Below are 16,866 nucleotides of genomic sequence, written 5' to 3'. Positions count from 1 at the left end.
TAGCTCAAATGCTACAACCCAATGTCTGGTTCCCGCTTCCCCACACCATTAAAAGGAAAAAAAAAAAAAATCAGAATCCCTGGATCCGATGGCACACAATGCGTGGCTGGGGACCGCATTCTTTTCATGAATATTCATCGAACGCTTGGCCCTGTTCCTAATCTGCTTCCCCCGAGACGTTTCCGCCTTGGAGCGAACTCGGTGGACGGCCTCTGCCCCAGTGATTTTCACGCTGTTCAAAGGAGCACAGCGCACATGGGTGCGATTTCAGGGTTTTGCACGGGAGCTGACACACCTCTGTCTTGGCCGAGACCACTGGCCACTTACGTGGCGGGCTAAAATAAAACACAGGTATCAAGGGGACTGCTGCTGGGGTGTGGATTAACCCCTACCCCTGGGAATATAGCAAGGGCTCACAGACCTCCGGTACTGCAGGCAAAATGAATGAATCGGGACTGTAATTACCTATTCCTTTGTCTTGGCCTCGCGCATGCGCCGGAGAGCAGGGTGTGGAGGGCCAGGCAGCCCCATCTGATCTCCCCATCATCCATCCACCCACTCCCCTCCGGAGCCCAGGAACAAAGGCGTTTGCCCTAAATGTTTCACGAAACCCTTGGACACAAATGACCACCCCCCCCCCCAACCCCTCTCCGCGCAGCTTGGTTGCGGTCTTGTGTATGTTTCCCCTCCCACCTCAAGGTTTCACATTTTACCCATTTTTTTTTTTTTTTTACAGATTTCAATCATCCAAAAATAAAAAAAAAAATCAGGGAGGGGGAATTGTGGATTTAATATATTTATTTTTAAACGCACACTGCTATTTTCCTTTCTAGAACTGTCCATTGTTCTTTCTGTTCAAATGTAACGCACTGCAGGGAAGGTGGTTTTCTTAGTTTGCACCAATTAGCTGTTTGCCTGACAGATCTTTATTGCGGGGCATTTGACCAAATAACATTAGTCTCAGACCAGCGATGGTGTTGCCCCTGGTGATACCACCTGGGACAGATTAAGACATCTTGGCATTTGAACGAACAAGATGGCCTACGGAAGCCAGCATGAGAAAATGGTTACCTTTTCAGAGGGCTAAGCCTCTCTGAATTCTCTTGATTCCTACTTTATTGTTTCATTAAGGATTCCAAAGGGCAAGCCCCTCTGAGATGGGGGGAGGAAGAAGGCGCTGGCATTGCTGGGAAGAAGATGGTGAAGCACCAAGTTCATAATGCCCCCTCCCCCCATTCAACGGGAGCCATGATAGCCCTTTGAGGGCAGATTTTCTTTCAAATGATGTATTTCTCAGCTTATGGCACCAAGTTCATAATGCCCCCTCCCCCCATTCAACGGGAGCCATGATAGCCCTTTGAGGGCAGATTTTCTTTCAAATGATGTATTTCTCAGCTTATGGCTCCTCAGGTTTCCTTTGGTGCTGGTTTACTCGTGTTATTCAAAACAGGACTTACTATCTGTATCGGGAGCCCAATGGCCTACTTCTGCAGTGGTGGGTTGTGTGTGAAGGGCTTCTCATGCCCCAGGATGTCCTGGTGGAATAACACGTGGCAGAAATCGTCAATCTTCCCCTTTGTTCCTTAAAAAAAACCTGAAAATACCCTCAATATTGACCACGCTCACTATGTCGCAGCTTATAATTGGTAAGGTGTCTGGCAGCATCTTAGATGGCAAGGGTTCTATTCTTTCTGAGGCTTAGCAATGAATTCCATGTAATCAGAGTCATGTATTATCCCGTATGAATTGTGCATTGAGTAGTATAATTTAGAGGGTTATCTGTACGTTAATAAACCCCCCCGCCCCGTAGTGCTTTTGGAGGAGAGTGCTAGGATATAGTCTAAAACCAATAGCTTTCAATTAGTGAGCTTTAAGTTTTTAAGCAAAATAATTTGAAAATCAATTAAAAATATTGTTACTTTTTTTTTTTTTTTCTTTAGCCAGCTTTCTTGCTAAACATTAGCAGAAGATGAAGGGAGCTCTTTAAAATCTTGATATAGTGTGCCAGCAGTTGACTCTATTGATTATCTGGACATTTGTGTCCCTTAGCTGGTGTTCACGCTGTCTGTGGCTTAGGAAATGGATCTCCCTCCATTACCCTAATTTAAATACTCAGTGGCAGGGCCTTCAGCTCCCTGTGCTTTGAGGCCTCTTTATAATCCTCCTGGATTTTCCAGAACAAATCACATTATGGTTTTAAATGTACTAATTATGTTTTTCTTTATTTTTATTTCCCTTTAACTTCAAGCCATTTGCATTTCATGGTCAAAATAAATGGGGCATGAAATCGGAGAAGAACCTACCTTTTGGGAATATTGTTCATTGTAAAGTAGATGTCTGTGCCACTCACGGCCGTTGTGTAAAACATTGCACATTGGAGGCATTCTTCAAATAGCTCAAGTAGCATGTAAATACACACATGCATATGTGCATCATAGATACACACACACACATATATACATTATATATACATATATTACATATATATATGTACATTATATATATATACATAATATACATATATATTATAAAATCCTATTAATGACTGTGCTAAAGGAGTTGTTTTGGAATGTTGTTTGCTCTTTTGAAAACAGTTCATTTCTGTCCTCATAAATACATACTTGAAAGGAGAAATCTTCCTGCCAATACTTCTAAGATATATTGTTTGCCTCGAGTTTAGGTAAGATGTTCCTTTTCAGGTCCCAGACTCCCACTAGTCACTATTCCACTTTACACGCTGGAATAAATACTACCAAATAAAGGACTTCTACAGGTATTTTTTGTTTTTTGTTTTGGTCTGATTTTTGTGATCTCTTCTAAAATTTCATTCTTAAAAGCTGTCTAAAAATGTCCCGAGAACTACGTCAAAGCTGGTATCTGGCTTGTGGGGTTTGCATAGACTTTTACTGCTGTGAGCAATTTTCAACTTCTGCTCTCCCTGATGATCATGATAGCTGGTAACCTAGGTAGTTAGATAGCCCCCACATACAAGGACAGGTTGGCTTTCTCCAGGACTGTCTCTAATTCATTCTCTCCCCAGACTTGAACTAATTCAGTGAGCATGAGACTGCTCTCTGAAACACCGACAAAGATGCAAACAGGCAGAATTGCTTTCAATATAAAATATGTGTTTTGGGGGGAAATTTGCAGGGAGATTTCCCAGGTTTTAATGGAAAGAAACTGGGTGTGGAACATCTTTCAGTTAAAAAAAAAAAAGAGGTAGTAATGACCATTTTCAGGTTATAACAAGGATCACACATGTCTGTGAATGACTAAGAATGGTGAGTAGCCCTTGAGGGCTCCTTAACCTCTCTGTGTGTGTCCTTTGACGGAGTAAATGGAACTGACATAACTGACCAGTTTCTACCACTGTTGAGCTGCATTTCTGACCCAGGCTGACATGAAAACCTGAGTACTTAGCAATAGTCAGTCAGAAACAGCCGACCTCAATATGAAAGGACCCAGATAGCTCATATGTGTACACACACGCACACATACATGATATATACATATATGTGATACATGTACACAATTTGGTATTCTCTAGGCTGGATGGATCCACTGGGTGGATTTGATCCAAAGTGGGTCACAGGGTCTCAGGGCTGCTTATGAAAATCAAGAGGGCCCATGACCAGTCTGCCAAAGGAGAACTCCTGTTACAAGCCAATCCCTCTGTAGCTAGGAAGACAAACATGCAGATAAATGTTAGGTCAGAATGTCGAGTGGTGAACCTTTTGAGAGCAGAGAATCACAGTTGTGTTCTCACCAGGGTGCAGATCAGTTTTCATTCTGAGACTCCGTAGTAGGAAATGGTAGGCTTCAAACCTCCTTCCTTTCCCTCCGGAAGTTGGGCATGCGATGAATTGAGGCAGAAGGAGCCCAGTCGTGGTTTTCCTTCTGGACCCAGAGGATACAAATCCCAGGAAACACATAGAGCAGAGAGGATTCTGAGTGGCTGAGACACTTGGTGCCCAGAGGGTGTGGCCAAGTGGGAGTTCGGGAAGACATTCCTGAAAGCTTTGGAGATTTGGAAATAGGAACTATTTGTGAGCACCAGAGGGGACTTGGACATAAGGAAATACTTCAGAAGAATGTAAAAGAAGTGTGGGGTACAGTGGAGAAGGCAAAACCCTAACAGGTGTCACTTTAAGCGCTCTGTCAACTTTTCATGAATTAAACTTTAGTTGAAACTCACTTTTGGATATACGGACTTTAATAGCTTTTAAACACTTCTTTTTCTTGTATATACATAATTTAGCAATAGTTTGTGCACTGTATTATGGGGGTATTCAAAGATATGATTTTTATAGGCTGGCGTGACTGGGATTGCGGTCAGTACCCTAGAATCCTGTCTCAGGTGTTTCTGCCACTGCTAGCTAGATGAACTTTAGCAAACTGCTTAGCCTCCGTGTGCCTCAGCACTCAACTTTAAAGTAGAGGTTGTAAGGTAGATTGATTGTGAGGATGAAGGAAAAATTATCAAGTTAGGACCATGACCCATCCTTGCTCATCCCATCCTTTGAGTCAACATTCACCCATATCTTTTCCTTCATCCTCTATGTCTATAGCTGGTCACGTGCTTCTTAAAAACGGGGTCAGTGTTACAAGCCAGGCTCATGAGAAGGTCTTGGGAGCATCTGGAAGAAGTTAGATACCAGTGGGTAAAAAATCAAACTCAGAGCTATCGTTCCTTGAGGATGTTAGCAAGGTACTTCCTAGTTCCAGGATGCCATTATATTGTGATGACACATGCCATGATTGAATTTTAATTCCCTTACACTAATATAATACTCATCTCACTAATAAATAAATGGAAAGTAGAGAGTCAAATAGTGTGCCTAAGATCTGATGGTTTTCAGCCCTACTTCATTCACTGAAGGTAATTATTGGTCCATTTTTATCTAGTGTAACACAAACTCTCAAAGCTAAGTAAGTAATTTTTAACATGCTAACACTCTCAGTATTTTACCTAGAGTGAATGATACTAAGTTTCTCAACAAAAAGAGATCTACTAAACAGTTTAGCTATCCAAGTAGTAGATACACTTAAGGCCTATTGATTAGAGATGGCTTTGTTCTAGGGCCTAAAGGCTAATGTCTTCAAGTCAGTCTTTCCTGGCATGGTGATAATGATGGTGCCAATTATTCAGACTTTCAATAAGCATGAGTTCTCTCTCTACCTCTCTTGCCTTCAGTAGTCACAGGCACAAGCAGTATTCCCAATGTCTTAGCCATAATTCGGCTCTGGAGTTAGGAATTGGGCAGTGGTACAGCTGTTTCCAGCTGTGCAGTTAGGGTTACTTTGTTAGCCTGTCTACCTTCATGCGAGATACACATACAGAAAGTGTTTCCAGTTCCTATCTGGACCTCAGCTCTTTGTGAATTCTGGCCCCCGTGGAGCAGAGGGTTGGAAGTTTCAGTACCTAAATACTGACCTTGGAACTCTTAGGGAAGTCCAGTGGTTTGCACAAAGTCCTGTGAGCTGGTTCATGACTATGGGGAAGGCAGGTTATTTCCCAGTATGGATGACGTTTCTGCTGTACAACCCAACAGAGTAAGGCAGAAGAAAAAAATCAAAATGCCCAATTGGGTTATTCATATCATGGCCTGAAACTTATAACAACCACCACCACCACCGTACCATACCATTTCTCTCTCTGTGTCACCCTTGCTTGACAGTTCAGCTGGTCTCCTGCACCTCTGCCTGTTCCTCTCTATGGGGACTCTTTCACCTTTATTACATCACACTTGCCCACAGCGGGAGCTCCCTAGAAATGACCTGTTAATCCTTTATCCCCAGTGTCATCCACCTTGGCTCTATTTCTTACATCCTATACATGTGATTTCCTTCTTATTCCAAATAATATATGACATGCATTAAAATGACCCAAAAGACCAGCCTTTCCTCCTAAAGTGAACGATGGTTGCAGAATTAAGGGGTTGTAGATAAATGGTACACATTTGAGGAGAAAAAAAAAGCCAGTTTTAGACTAATTTTGAGTCAAAATGACCTAAAAGTATTTGGAGGTCTCTGAAGACATCCTGTGTGTGCACTTTTGTAGAGAGGTGTCAGCTGCCCAGAGTGTTTGTGCCCATTGCTGGAGTTGTCTGGTTTGGAAGTTTCAGGAAGCAGGAGATCCAATTTTTTCTTTAGAATTACCAGATACTCTATTTGAGCTGATTTGGACATTTGAAAGGGCTGTGGTATTCTGATTCGTCTGTTAAATATGGAGTTTAATTCTGGAATGTTTGGAATTGGTTTTAGCAAGTTTTGTTTACATGTACTCAGATTGGGACATACTATTAAGTTTTGCTTTAGGTAGAAGACTTTTACATTCACATTTAAAACAGTCTAGACGTCTGTCTGTGTGACCGGGAGCTTTGAGGAGTTGTGTTTTTGTTTGTTTGTTTGTTTGTTTTGGTTTGTTTTTTGTTTTCCAGAGAAACCTGCAGTTTGTAAGTGACTTCACAGATTTCAGAATGCTTCTTCAGTCATGAGTACTCTCAGAAGTGAATATATTCCTAGGGTAAACGGAAATGAGGAGTTGTATTCTGTGCTGATGAAGAAATCGGCGCGCGAGGAAGGCTTGCTTGCGCTTGCCTGGTAGATGTTTGTGTATTATGAACTTCCTGGATTGCCTGCCTAGCAGAGGAGGCTTTGAAAAGGCAGACAGCTAGTTCCCATTGGTGGTCTATTCAAAACACTGTTCCCACAGACTGAGACAAGAGGAGAGTTAAATACTAACAGACTCTTAAGAAGAGTTAGTGTACTAGAAAGGAAGCCAGCAACACCCCATTGCCAGTCCTTAAAGATACAGGAAACAAAGTTCTGGTTGGACTGTGGAGTCTGCAGGGACTTGTGTTCCACTGTCCAGGCCGTCTGAGGTTGGTTCTGAGACTCAGGGTCCTGTAGGAATATTTGCTGTCTTTGATTTTTACAGAAGTCCTCAGCTGTTTGAACAGGGAAAAATGGTATCAGCATTCTGTATTTGCTTTTAGGGTCATCAAATATGATTGGAAAGAAGGAAAATAAGGAGAAATCTGTGACTTCTAGGTGTGCAGGCCCCTCCCACTCCCCTGCCTTTGTCCTGTAGTCCATGGATAGGGTAGGGTGAAGTTAGGGGACCACTTGGGTGTTTGCTAAAGGCATCGATATGATCAACTAAGGTATCTTGGAATCGTTGCATGATCCATATTCTCAAGGACAATGGCCTGAACCTTGGTTAACAATTGGTGATGACAGTAGTTCATGAGGGTTTTGATCATGCAACCTCAGGTAAACATTACAAGCAGCACCCTATTGAGCGGGGTTGTGGTGGTACCAGGGCTTTCTCAGTAGCCATGGTGATCTTCTGCTGACACTTCAAGCTCTAACGTCCCAAGGCTCACTCAATTGGATTCTAGAAACGTGGCTTCAGAATTGCTAGTGATTGGTTTTTATACAGATAGGAGTGTTGTGTATCAAGATGATGGCTGACTCCCAGGTGCACCATCCTTCTGATTCACAATAGTATGAGAGCTCTCTTTTTTTTTCCTGCAGTGCAATGACTGACCAATGGAAAAGCTCATGGGTGGTTTTCTATTTCTTTCATTGGTGGATGAAACAAAGGCAGGGGAAAAAAATCATGACTAGCTCATTTAGTCTACCACTGGCTTTGTGCTCTGACTACTTCCGTTTCCGACATCCAGAGAGCTTGGCTCTGTATTTCTTTGTACTGGGGTCTTGGATGGACAGGGTCTGGGTGAACTCAACTGACGACAGTGCAGAGCAAGGCAATCATGTCATAGGATCCTAGCAGTTGATTTTACTAAGGTAAGACAAGATGACCTCTCAATGGCGAAGGAATTCTATTGATATCTCTGAGAGTAGTATATTTAACTGACAACTGGTCTGAAGGAGGAAATTTTAACAAAAAGACAACCTGACAACAAAACAAATGCAGAAGTCGATACGGGACCCCCAAATGGCACTAACCCCTAAAGGTGTTACTACAATGACCCCTAAATGGTATTACTACAGTGATCCCCAATGGTGCTACTCCAGTGACCCCCAAACAGTGTTAGCTGTTTGTTGCTCTTGAAACATTAAAGCTGCCAATAACAGCACATTCTTTGACTGTGTCTTTGTTTCTAGCAACCAATGCATATTAAGGTGAAAAGGAAGGGACCGACTGAGCATTTTCCAGATTGGGACAGTGGGCTTGTGCTACTGGAATCTCTCTGTGTGGCGACGTGGGATTTGATGGATCTGTCTCCTATTTTGATACCCCTTGGCTAGGCACACCATTAAAGGGTCATTTGTCATCTCTACAGTGAGCTGCTCAAACCGAGACTCTCAGAGAAATAGCAAAGGAGTCCAGACTGATACACCACAGAAAAAAACCCAACAAAAGTGTGAGCTGCTGTTTGTTAGGAGAGTGGGCCCAGAGCTGGTTTTGAGTTGGGCGAGATTTCTACTGGAGGAAGGTGAGAACTGAGGGAGGTATGCCTTTCAAAAAATACCCTTAGGGTATTAAGATGTTAATATTAGTAACAGGTTCATGGCAAACCAGTGTGCCCTGGCATGCTGGCTACTGTGTGCTTAGTTTGCTGAGTTGAGGAACTAGCCAACAGAGAAAGGGTCTAGAATACTGGTATACTCAGGCTAGTGTGACATTCAGTTGGCTGGGATACATTTCCCCAAGAACCTCTAACACCTCTATCTGCCTCTGCAGCTTATTCCATAGTTCCGGTCGTGAGGGGCAAAGAGGAATTGTGAGTAGTAGGTTTCTCGGTAATACAGATGTTGGTAAAAAACAAAAACCACTTCTGCAAAGGAGGAAATGGGCCAACATGAGGGAAGTTTGAGCCAGGGTACTTTTACAGCCATATTTCTAGAAGGGGAGAGGGGAAAGCCATTCCGTTCTAGTTCCAGAAGTGTCTGGATTCCCCTAGTGTGGAAAGCAAAGCTACGTAGTGTGGTGTCAGCAGCCTGTGGTCTCTGGAACCCAAGCACTCCCCTTGACTCTTCGTGGTGTCTGTGGGGAAGGAAGGGGGAGGAGTGTGAAGGAGGGAGAGGAGGCACGGTGAGTGGGGAGGTAGGGTGGGCAGACTCACATTACAGACGTGGAGGCACAAGTGTTGGCTCTCCTCCTAGTACCCTCCCTCCGGCAGCCAGCCAAAGCTTCCCAGACAGGGAAACAGACCCAGCAAAGGTTCTTTCCCCGTGGTTCTTGGAGGCTGGAGATCTAGATCAAGGAGCTGCAGAGGTGGTTTCCTCGGAGGCAATTCCTCTTTCGCCCTCTGGCTGCCTTCTCCTTTTTGAGTTGGGAAAGAAAGGAATGCTGGGACAGCTGGCTCCCTCCTTTTGAGTAATGCCAGGTCACTATTCCATTGAATACCTCCTCTCACCTTCCTCGGTGGGGTGGGTCTTACCTCAGTTACATTTTCGGAAGCACCTAGACATGTTTCCATGGTGATGGTAAATGCAGTCAAGTTGATGATGAAGATTAACCATCACAGGGTGTACACATGTCTGCTGTCTTTCTGGATGTTCTAATTTCCCCTTCTTGTAAGGACACAGGCCAGACTAGATTAGGTTCTGCTTTGTCCGCTTCAGAATTAATTGAATTACCCGTTGGTAGGCCTGTTCACCATATAAGAAGTGGAGCTTCAACTTAGGAATTTTAGGGGTGTACAATTCAGCTAATGATAGTTTCTGGTTGATCTCAAAATTTGGAAACCATTGGAAGCTCCGTTATCTCAAGAGGGAGTCGGGGCAAGGGGGCGTCTATACAACTAGAGTCCTGGTTGAAGCCATTGAAGCCAAGCATAAAGGTTCCCATTTGGTGTATGGGGAAAAAAGTTAATTTTTCTCAGATTCTCATCACTAGAGAAAGCAGGAATCAGACAGGTCCCTGAAGTTACTGGGTTAAGGGTGGTAAAAGGGTGTGCAGGTCCCATTATCTGTGCAATTCTCATGAAGTACTTGGACACATAGAAGGGGGCCTCTGACTCTTTACCCCCGCTTCCCCCGTGCTGTAGGCAACAAGCATCCTGTAGTAGTTGAATAGAACACATGGGAAAACTGAGTTTTCCTATGGAAATTGTCTTATACAGCTTTTCTTCTACATGATGACTCCCAAACACTGCAAGAGACTGAAGAAAGGATCAGAGAAAGGCTTTCTCAGTGCAGGGAGGTGGGCCATCCTTATGTTTTCCAGAGTCAGGAGGGAATTATTCTGGGGGAACTTCTTGGGAAGCCCTATCAACAGTGGCAGTAAAGGGGACAGAAGCATGGAGCATATGTGTGAGCCACTTCCGGATCTTACCCCTGCCTCTGGTTTATTGGTAGGAATTCAGTAGACGTTCTCTCTCCTCGCTTCTCCCCTCCCCTCTCCTCCCCGCCCCCCAAAGATGGGGTTCTGGCCAAAGCAGGTCCCAGAAGAGCCTGGGATTTTTCATGGAAGGCTTCAGATAGGTGGAACATTAAGATAGGGGATATTGTTGACCATGTCAGACATCATGTGCCTTCCCTGATGACTACAAAAGCTGAGACTAATAAATTTTGGGGCCTTTCCCTGTGACAAAACAAGTAGTGGTCCATAAAGGGATTTTTCTGAGGGACATTCTGGACACGTGCAGATGCAGGTATGTCTGCTCTTAGCACTTGCTCTTTTTTTTTTTTTTTAAGAGCAGTTTGCAGCTGTAGAGGGTGATCTCTCAGGTGAGTCAGGCACTGGTTTCTTGTTTTCAATCTTGGGTCATGTCAGGTAGTGTTAACTATAGCAATGCAAATATGACCTCATTAGCCCACTGTGAAACTGAAGATGACAACTTCATGTCACTCCATGGAATAAACAAGCCCGGGGCCCTAACCTAATTGGAAGGCAAATCTACTTAGTATCTTTAATAAAAACTTTCACTGGGAGATTATCTCCTGTGGAAGATACATGCTATACTTATTTTAAAATCTCAATGTTTTAACTCCATACAATGTGTATTTTTAAAACATAATCAGTGGTCTTCATTAAGTACACACTTTTTTTTATTAGATATTTTCTTTATTTACATTTCAAATGTTATCCCCTTTTGTGGTTTCCCTTCTGAAAACCCCCTATCCCTTTTCCCCTCCCCCGATCACTAACTCACCCACTCCCCCTTCCTTGTCCTGGCATTCCCCTACACTGGGGCATCGAGCCTTCACAGGACCAAGGGCCTCTCCTCCTATCCTCTGCTACACATGCAGTTGGAGGCATGAGTCCCACCATGTGTATTCTTTGGTTGGTGGTTTAGTCTCTGGGAGCTCTGGGATCCATCCCATATACAACCACCAAACCCAGACACTATTGTGGATGCCAACAAGTGCTTGCTGACAGGGACCTGATAGAGCTGTCTCCTGAGAGGCTCTGCCAGTGCCTGACAAATACAGAAGTGGATGCTCACAGCCATCCATTGGACTGAGCACAGGGTCCCCGTGAAGGAGCTAGAGTAAGTACACACTTTCTTAAGAAGAACTTCTTCCATTGAGGCCTGAAAGGTGATATCTATGCCATCCCCTCCAAGGCCCATCCTGGGTATCAGAGCACTGTAGCCTCTTACACCTGCCTACTGTCATATACCTGAGCTACGCCTGGTATGGAGTGAGTGTCATCTTCTGCAGGGACATCACTCAGACTTTTGCTTTCCAGCCTGTCATCTCTTCACCCCCTACAAGCAATTGTAATTCCCTGTTGCATCTTGAATAAAACACAGATGCCGTTGGCCAATGTGTCAGGCCCTGCCCGTTCATCTTCTGACTCCTTTCCTACACACCTGTCATCTACTCTCAGTGGCCGGGCTACAATGCCTGCTCATGACCTTATCACTCTCCTAGATCATTCTTCCTGTCTCTTCTGCCCAGAATACGCTTTCCCCAGCTCTCAAAATCATGTCAAGTAAAGGGCACGGGTTAAATGACACGTCCACAACGATATACTTACATTTCATAGCATGGTGGACGTTTTTGTGATGATTGGATGTCTTTCTCCTCCTAGATTAAAATACTCAGAAGGCGGGGACGTGCCATTCTTATTAACCCTTAAGGTATCCTGTACAGATCTGATATGTGCCAAGCCCCTTGTTTTTGTCTGACATGCAGTATATTCATGGCAGGGCAGGCACATGCCTTCTGCCAGTGGCCTGTGGTAGCTGAGATGACATCCATATTTGGACACTAAATTCACCTCATCAGTTATGCTTACTATGAAGATGACTGGATAGTGAACTCCAATTAGTGCAATTATTCTGTTTCCAGGCAGTAACCTTAGTAGTAATTGTCCTAGAGCCCTGAGACATTACAAGTAATTAGTGTTGATGGTTCACCAGGCTGAGCTTCCTCCTAGGAGAGAGTCTCAAATGAAGACTAAAACTGCTATTGGTGGGAAACAAATAATATCACATTGTGGGAGCCTTGTGTAGAGCAACTCAGTGACTGGGAGCTGGGCGGGGTGCAGTGAACACTGCCTGTCTGTTCTTCCGAGTCAACGAGTGTGATTCGCTTGCTTTGGGTCAATCGGAACTGAGCAATTTCACCGAGCTTTGCGAAGCTGGGAGTCTTAGGCGTGCAGCTGAACATGTGGTCTGAGACTATGAAACCTGCTAAGGGAACAATCAACTGTTCCCCAACTCTATGCTAGGGCCATTCATTCTAAACTGTGAGTTCTCTGAGGTCAGGGCACTGTTGTGCTCACCCCCGAAGGCCTATTTCTAATGGGATCCGTGGACTGGAAAAGGGCTGAGGGCAGGTAGGGCGTGCTTCATAGCCACATACATCAGGGTAGACAGATAAGTCTTGTTTCAGATTGCTGTCCTTGTCTTTACACCACATACAGGAATCAGCTGGGAATGAACCTTCAACAAACACAGTGACATCTGTGATTTCTTCCCTTCATCCCTCGTTTTGATGTACTCCATGACAGGCTGCCCTGAGAGTCTTTTGTTTGTTTGTTTGTTTGTTTTTCCTATTGTCTTATCCATAACTATCTTTGGCTTTGCTTTTTAATTTTTAAAAGTTTTTATTATTATTATTATTATTATTATGTCTATCCAGAAAACTGTAACAGAATGTGTCTAGTTTTCTTTCTTCAAAAATATTTTTTATTTATGTGTATGTCTGCGGCATGAGTACAGGAGTTTCCAGAGGCCAGAGGAGGGCATTGGATCCCCTAGTTACAGGTAACTGAGCCATCCAACATGGGTACTGTGAACGGACCTCGGGTACTTCACAAGTAGCAAGAGCTCTTTATTACTGAGCCACCTCTTCAGCTCCATTATGTCTGGGTTTCTTAAGCTTATTCTTGTCCGTGGAGTGCCTATTATATTAGACCTTTTATATTTTTAAAACTGTGATACAACCTTGACTTCTAAAGTAATTTCTGATTGAGGAAGAAATCCTTTGCTTCAGTGAATGCCGCATTCCCAGGGATGCTCTCTCTCTCTCCATTCGTGATACTTTCTGTAAACAATTCAGTAGTTCTCACCTTTACATATGAAGACTGTAGTTATGGTTGAAGTAATTGTAGGGGTCTGAGGACGCCTCATGCCTTTTAAATAACTTACGCAACAAGAATTTGATCATTATCAAATCAACACCTTTTCATAAAACTGTGTCCTTGGGAACGAGTTCAGTTCACAAACGCAAATATTCCAGTTGCGTCTTCATAGATCACCTAATGCATACAGAAAGGGCCACGCCACGTGGATGACACCAAACCATAGAGTAAAAACATAGGAAAAGTAGAGGCGACGGAGCAGATAGCTTCTTGAAGTTAGTTTTATGCAATCCCAAGTTCTGAGTCTGTGACTTACCATTCCTGCTCCAGATTCCTCAGATCTCAAGTTCCAAGTGTCATTTGGCAACTTTGCTTCATGGGGATTTTACACTTGGTATATGCATGTGGCTGGAAGGATATGCTGTGACTCGTGAGCAGCTGATTCTGACACAGCTGGTGTCCAGGTGGCCGGTCTACCTTTGACCTGTATTTCCAGGTGGTTGCTACGGTTTTTTTTTTTTTTTTCTTTCTTCTTTTTTCTTCCCACGGTTTCCTTAAATGCCTGAGGATAGCATTTAGATTTGGAGAATTCAGCAAGAAAAGCCACTCTGGATCACAAAGGGTCACAAGACATAATTGGTGTAGATCTGACCTCTTCGAAAGCCCATGGAATGGGCTCAGTCTGTTGGTACTAAAGCTGATCTTTCACCCCGGTTTGAATATGGGAAGATTGTTCTGTTCCTACTCTCTGCTGTCATTGGGTTAGAAGAATGTGGTATACACTTAAGCATTTGAGACATTAAATAATACATACATACATATATATAATTGTATATATTTATATATTGTATATATATAATTGTGTATATATATATATTTAGGTTGCTAAAATTTGCAAGCTTTATTTTTTTAATGAATTCCTTTTTAGTATTAAAGGGTGAATAGCATTTGTAACAGAGGCTCACATGTTTTCAAAATCCTCCCTGGAAACCTATGATGATGAAGACATGGTCTCTACTCTTTTAATTTCAAACTGAGAAAATGCAAACAACAGTAAAATATAATGGAAGTCATTTTTATTTGTTGATGGAGCTGGGAGACAGGACTTATCTCTCTCTCTCTCTCTCTCTCTCTCTCTCTCTTTTTTTTTTTTTTTTTTTTTTTTTTTTAAGGAACGTACAGGCAAGTGTGCAGGCCTGAAATTACAGGGCGATAAGTATCAGCTGATAGACTCACTGGATCCCACCCTTAGAATAGGCATGAAGTCAGCTTCTGTCAGTCATTGGTTTAGCCCTTCCTCTTTCCCTACTGCCTATCTGTAGATCTTAAGCACGTGAGGTAGTCCAAGTTCAATTATCTATTATTGAAAGAGTTTAGCTTAAAGAGCACTTTCCGACAATGCGGGGGAATTCTGGATTGTTTTAATTTAATTCCAAGGTCTTAATCATGAGAAACAAAAGACACTTAAGTATCTTAAGTTTCTATCAAAACCCAAGCCTTTGGGAGATTAGATATAGAAGGAAAAGCCTTCTGAGAGGAGCTGATGTCAACACATAGTGAGAGTGTGCTTTGTGTATGGGCAGTGGGTGCTTGAGGCTGTCAGGAGTGTCCTTAAATGTCCCCTCTTCCCTGAGAGGGTGCCCCCCACCCCGGGTATCCCCTTGGTCTCAGTGGGAGAGGATGCGCCTAATCCTGTGGAGACTTGATGTGCCGACCTTCAAAATCTTGAGAAAAGCTCCCAATAGTTTGGAAGATCTCTCGAGTCTTTCTTCTTGGAAGACTTGTTACTGAATCTAAGAAGTGGATGGCATTTGTTCTTTGTTCTAGACAAAGGTATACTGGCTGGGGTGAGTCAGAGCCTGTGGTAAGGACTCTGACCTGTTAGGATGGAGGGCATCTATACAAGGGACACATTTTATTTGGATAAACTCTGACTTGAACACTTCACTGTAAGTTTCAAGACTAGCATTGACATCAGATTATTTCCCCATAAATGTTCTCCATAAGAAGTGTACTTCTGTGTCTAGACAGATGTGGGTACGATTTCTGCCCTAAAGTGGAGGTTTCATTAGACTTCTAAATAGTTTCAGGTTATACTCTTGGCTACAGGATTTTCTTTTTTAAGTTTCTCATCAAAGTTGTAAGATGTTACCAAGCCAGCTCTCACTGCGGTAGTCCAGCCGTCACCTTCTGCTCTGCCGTTTTTTGTTTTGTTTTGTTTTGTTTGATTTCCTGTTACTTCATCTGGATGATTGATGGACTTGCAGGGAAACTCCTGAAGGTGAAACCCTATCTTCCTGACTTTTGCTTCCCTAGAACTTCAATAGTGCATGGCCCAGTGTGGTTGTTGGATGTGAATTGACACATTCATCTTTGAGACAATTTTGTTTTCTTGTTTGAAGAAAAGGAAAACCAATTTATTATTATTCTTTTATTTATACCGGTGGGAAGCACGGACAAGTGTTTGTTTCCAGACTGATAAGTGGAAATTAGGGCTAAATAGTCACATGGCTACTATGTCATTATGGGCTAAACAAACAACAAACAAGAAAAGAGAAGCAGGTTAGCAATAGGAATGAAAGATTCATCTAATGACTCTCATATTTGAGACTCTCTGATAGTTCAAATGTAGTGAGTAGAACCTCATCCTTTTTCTTAATAGGCCATCTTGGTTGAAATAAAACACAGTTCTTTGTCTCAAAAGAATCTGCTTATGCTACTGTGTAATTCTTCTGGAATTTAAAAAAGCTGGAATGTTTCAGTATACCTTGCATCCTCCCTAATGGGATCTTCCAGCCCACAGTGTGGTCATCCACTAAAAATTCCTCGTGGAGATGGAATGAGGAAAACTGATGAACACGTATAGCTTGGGCAGAGAACTCCCTCTGAGGTCACTGGGATACTTTTCTGAACTAAGGCACAGACTGAGGGTCTGTTCTTAGCAAGGATGATTTAGAGATTTCCACACTTAGAAGGGAGGCTGCCCAAGTCTACAGCTGGAGACTCTAGGCATGAGGGCCTGTGGCTTGGTTCTTCTGTGTGATTGTCTCCTGACAGGGAATGTTTATAGTTTAGTGTCCCAAAGCCATATTGAGACAGAAAACACATGGGCGTTCCTTAACTCTGGAGATATCTCCCTTGAGTATCCTTCTATGAGTGATCTAATGACCTGTCAGTTGGCAGCCCCCATGACACCTCACCTGTGTTTTGACTCAAGGCCTTTTTTTTTTTTTTTTTTTTCCCCCNAANAATGCCTGTCCCATTGTCTTGGTGCCTTTTTGGGGGGTGTGGGGGTAGGGAGTAGTCTATCTTAGTTGTTTTACTTTTTCAGAGTGGCACTGAGTTTTCTTTAAATC

General features: G+C 43.1%; 1 protein-coding gene across 1 annotated transcript in view; it reads left to right on the top strand.

Moving 5' to 3' along the window:
* Basp1 (brain abundant membrane attached signal protein 1) overlaps window positions 1-16,866 on the top strand; it is a 50,381-nt gene that overhangs the window by 1,057 nt on the left and 32,458 nt on the right. The window lies entirely within an intron of this gene.

The sequence above is a fragment of the Mus caroli genome, chromosome 15 (genome assembly GCF_900094665.2).
Source record: "Mus caroli chromosome 15, CAROLI_EIJ_v1.1, whole genome shotgun sequence".
Lineage (NCBI taxonomy): Eukaryota > Metazoa > Chordata > Mammalia > Rodentia > Muridae > Mus > Mus caroli.
Note: the sequence above shows the minus strand (reverse complement) of the source record. Positions and strands in the feature narration are given on the sequence as shown.